Source organism: Cannabis sativa, chromosome 3, assembly GCF_029168945.1.
Source record: "Cannabis sativa cultivar Pink pepper isolate KNU-18-1 chromosome 3, ASM2916894v1, whole genome shotgun sequence".
Classification (NCBI taxonomy): domain Eukaryota; kingdom Viridiplantae; phylum Streptophyta; class Magnoliopsida; order Rosales; family Cannabaceae; genus Cannabis; species Cannabis sativa.
Genome location: NC_083603.1, coordinates 72,626,682 through 72,632,187, shown reverse-complemented (window position 1 = coordinate 72,632,187; position 5,506 = coordinate 72,626,682).

Sequence of the window (5,506 nt, the reverse complement as noted above, 5' to 3'; positions counted from 1 at the left end):
TTCATAGTGAATTTGACATGATCAATCTCTGCAAAGAGATAATATGCCTATATCCACTGAAAGTAGTTCATCTCATTCGCAGATGGATGTACATTCAGGGGTGGATATGAGTTTTTCGTTGTATTCTTAAAACGATAACTCTAGATTATACCTTTTAGCAAAGAAATTTGAAATGTTTGAAAAATTTCATTAATTTCTAGCAATGGTTAAAACCATTTAGGTAAGTGGTTAAAGGTCTTGCGAACTGATAGGGGTGGAGAAATAGTTAGTAGATATGCAGTTCAAAGATCATTAAATTGATTTTTGAATTATATCCAAACTTACCTCCCCAGAAATTTCGAGTTGCATGTTGATGATTAGTTACTAGTCGTTGCCTAATTCCTTCTATGGTAATACAATTTTAGAATGATGTAATGGTTGTATACTTAATGTAAATCATTACTAGATTCATGGATGACCTAATCAAAATCTTAAGAAAAGCTAGAACCATTAACCATGGTTTGTTAGCTATTCTAAGTGATTAGGGGTGGACCATCCCATTGTCAATAGATAAGAAAGTGTTTGTTCAAACAAATACTACTTTTCTAATATAATGACTAAGTCTGAAAACAAGTAGCAAATAAAGGAGATATTTAATTCTTGATTCCAAAAGTGTTCTATCATCTTATATAACATATGATGATCCCACTGCCTCTGTTGTCTTGTCACAACCGAAGAGATCAATACCATTTAGTTTTCTTAGACATAATTCACGGTGCCTTGTCGTAGTGGGAGAGTTTCTAGGAACTCACCTTCTTATGACTTGGGAGACACTAGTGATTTAAATCCATTGTGAGTTTAAACAAGTAATGGATTGTCAAGATAAGAAACTAAGAAGAAAGCCAATAGAACTATGGTTTAATCCATTCACATGGAATAACCTAAAGTTTTCTATTACAAGGACATAAAAGGAAATTTTAGTTAATAAGTCTATTCTATAGAATTAACAAAACTTCCTGTTCCTAGTATTATAGTTTTGAGTTTATCTAAACCTATGGCTTGTGGTATACCTGGTAATTACTTACTCTAATGCAAGCAACTTACTTTAGTAAGATGCTGAAGCATTTTCTTTCTAATGGCAATCTATAGAAGCTTCACAACTTCTTAGGTATAGATTTTATTTATCTAAGGAAAAGTCTTAACTATTCCAGAAAAGATAAAGCCATGAAAGAATTTCTTATATCAACAGTGAGAGGTCTTAGATATGCTTTTGTATGCCTTAGACCAGACACCTGCTGTTGAGTGGGAGTAATGAGTAGGTATCATATTAATCCAGGAGAAGAACATTGGAAGACAATCAAGTAAATCTTAAGATAAAGAAGAGGAACTATATGTTAGTCTATAAGGGTGTGTTTAAAACTCTTAGACTACACCATATCAGATTTCGAAATTTGCCTTTGTGCTAGTAAATCTTTCTGATAAGATGGTGATTACTCTGGGGGTGGAATAGTGATTTTGGAGAAGTGTAAAAACCTATCTGAAGTCTCTAGGTCTACCAGAGAGGGACTGAATGTTAAGGTTGCAGGAAAGGTACTTATTCAGTCTAAAGAAAGTTCTATACATTTTTGGCATCATTCCAAATTGCCTTAAACTACTAGTGTTAATTTCCTAATTAACCAAAAGTAGTTGCCAAAGATATAGAATCCAGTATCCCAAGAGAGTAAACATATAGAGAGGAATTTCACATTATCAATGATTTTGTGATTAAGGAAGAGTAATAGTGGAGAAAAGGTTGTGGTTAATTCAACCTTTCAGATCCTATTACGAGGAGTTTACTACTACTACACTTGATTTGCATATCAAGGTGTTGAGATTATTTGAAACGCACTTTTTGTTTTATATTAGTGCAAGTGGGAGTTTGTTGGGTTTTATGCCCTAAATAAAACTCATTTCAATATAATCAGATTTGCTTATTAATATAGATCAGAAATAACATTTAATGTTGCATGGTTCACATGATTTATTTCATGATTATATGTACATAATGTATAAATTCATCTGAAACCCTTTTCACATACTTGATCCTGTTTATTGTGCCGTCAACACATTGGAAAGTAAACATGACTATGTGAATAAAGTTTCCTAGATTTATCAGACACAGGGTTTTCTTGATATGATAATCTACAACAAGAGTTTACTTGTATTTGGAGAACTACTATGTTCTTTCCAGAACATTGGTTAAAGTAAAGCTCAGGTTGGATGCATGGAGTATGCATCGGAAGGGACCGATATTGAACTTTGACTTAGATTTAATTAAACTTACCGTAAAATCTATTCAAGTCAATATCGCCTAGTTGATCCTAGATCAAATGATCTTAATCCTGTTATGATTAGGCTCAATCCTGAAAGGCTATTCGTGTTCCTTGAATTGTTAGTTAAGCCTACCTTTTGGTCAGGGTGATACGTACTTTTTGGGAACACGGTAGTGCAATTGAGTGGGAGCGCTATCATAAACATGGAATCTATAGCTTCTATCTGGCGAATAGTAAGCAAAGGATGATCTCCTTCGAGCTTGACCAAACGAACATAAATGGTGGAGTACTCATTTCACATAAGCTGAAATATCATTTATACGGGGTCAAGTGTTTTAAGGAATAAATACATTGTAGGGTGTAACGGTAATTTAATCCCTTTACAGTGTAGATCATTCATATAGAGGATCATTGATCACATTAGGATTATAACAATAGATAACTAATGATGTGTCTATATGGTGGAACATATAGAGCATTCTATATACTGAGAGTGCAATTCTAAGTTCTATGCGTGGATTCAACGAAGAATTAATAAGTTAGTGAATTTTAATGCTAAATTCTTGATCTACTTATTGGAAGCTCGGTTATATAGACCCATGGTCCCCCCACTAGTTGAGATAATATTGCTTGTAAGACTCATGTAATTGGTTTTGATTAATCAATTATAATTCTCAAATTAGACTATGTCTATTTGTGAATTTTTCACTAAGTAAGGGCGAAATTGTAAAGAAAGAGTTTATAGGGGCATATTTGTTAATTATGATACTTTGTATGGTTCAATTAATGAATATGATAAATGACAATATTATTTAAGAATTATTTATAGTTATTAAATAGTTAGAATTGATATTTAAATGGTTGAATTAGGAAATCGGCATTTTTGAGAAAATCAGATACAAAAGGTGTTAAAATTGCAAAATTGCAAAAAGCAAGGCCCAATCCACTAAGTGTATGGCCTGCCACTTTTGTAAGAAATTTAAACTGATATTTTCATTATTTTAGTGCCAAATAATTCAAACCTTACCCTAGTGGAATGCTATAAATAGATAGTGAAGGCTTCAGGAAAATTACACTAAAATTTTCTATTTTTCCTTCAGAGAAAAACCTGAGCCTTTCTCTCTCCCTATCTTTAGCTGACCACTCTCTCTCTTCTTCTTCAATGAATTTCGAAATCCTTAGTGATTAGAGTAGTGCCCACACACATCGAGTGATACCTCAATCATAGTGAGGAAGATCGTGAAGAAAGATCATCAGCAAAGGAGTTTCAGCATCAAGGATTCAGAGAAAGAGATCCAGGTTCAGATATTGATAATGCTCTGCTACAGAAAGGAATCAAGGGCTAGATATCTGAACGGAAGGAGTGATATTATTCCGCTGCACCCAATGTAAGGTTTCTTAAACTTTATATGTGTTTAATTTCATCGTTTTAGAAAGTTCATATTTAGGGTGTTAATCAACATACTTGTGAGTAGATCTAAGATCATGGTAAAATAATTTCCACCAATAAGAACTTTCTAAAACGATAAATTAAACACATATAAAGTTTAAGAAACCTTACATTGGGTGCAGCGGAATAATATGACTCCTTCCGTTCAGATATCTAGCCCTTGATTCCTTTCTGTAGCAGAGCATTATCAATATCAGAACCTGGATCTCTTTCTCTGAATCTTTGATGCTGAAACTCCTTTGCTGATGATCTTTCTTCACGATCTTCCTCACTATGATTGAGGTATCACTTGATGTGTGTGGGCACTACTCATACACTAAGGATTTCGAAATATTGAAGAAGAAGAGAGGGAAAAGTGTCAGGAAAAGTCTTATTTTTCTAAAGCCTTCACTATCTATTTATAGCATTCCACTAGGGTTAGATTTGAATTATATGGCATTAAAATAATGAAAAAATCAACTTAAAATACTACAATAGGTGGTCGGCCATACACTAATGGATTGGGCCTTGGGTTTTGCAATTTTGCAATTTTAACACCTTTTGTATGTGATTTTCTCAAAAATGCCAATTTCCTAATTCAACCATTTAAATGCCAATTCTAACTATTTAATAACTATAAATAATTATTAAATAATAATGTCATTTATTGTATTTATTAATTGAACCATACAAAGTATCATAATTAACAAATATGCCCCTATAAACTCTTTCTTTACAATTTCGCCCTTACTTAGTGAAAAATTCACAAATAGACATAGTCTAATTTGAGAATTATAATTGATTAATCAAAACCAATTACATGAGTCTTACAAGCAATATTATCTCAACTAGTGGGGGGACCATGGGTCTATATAACCGAGCTTCCAATAAGTAGATCAAGAATTTAGCACTAAAATTCACTAACTTATTAATTCTTCGTTGAATCCACGCATAGAACTTAGAATTGCACTCTCAATATATAGAATGCTCTATATGTTCCACCATATAGACACATCATTAGTTATCCATTGTTATAATCCTAATTTGATCAATTATCCTCTATATGAATGATCTACACAGTAAAGGGATTAAATTACCGTAACACCCTACTATGTATTTTATCCTTAAAATACTTGACCCCGTATAAATGATATTTCAGCTTATGTGAAATGAGATCTCCACTATTTATTTTCGTTTGGTCAAGCTCGAAGGAGATCATCCTTTGCTTACTATTCGCCAGATAGAAGCTATAGATTCCATGTTTATGCTAGCGCTCCCACTCAATTGCACTACCGTGTTCCCAAAATGTACGTATCACCCTGACCTAAAAGTAGGCTTAACTAACAAATCAAAGAACACGAATAGCCTTTCAAGATTGAGCCTAATCATAACAGGATTAAGATCATTTGATCTAGGATCAACTTGGCGATATTAACTTGAATAGATTTTACGGTAAGTTTAATTAAATCTAAGTCAAAGTTCAATATCGGTCCCTTCCGATGCATACTCCATGCATCCAACCTGAGCTTTACTTTAACCAATGTTCTGGAAAGAACATAGTATTTCTCCAACTACAAGTAAACTCTGTTGTAGATTATCATATCAGTAAAACCCTATGTCTGATAAATCTAGGAAACTTTATTCACATAGTCATGTTTACTTTCCAATGTGTTGACGGCACAATAAACAGGATCAAGTATGTGAAAAGGGTTTCAGATGAATTTATACATTATGTACATATAATCATGAATTAAATCATGTGAACCATGCAACATTAAATGTTATT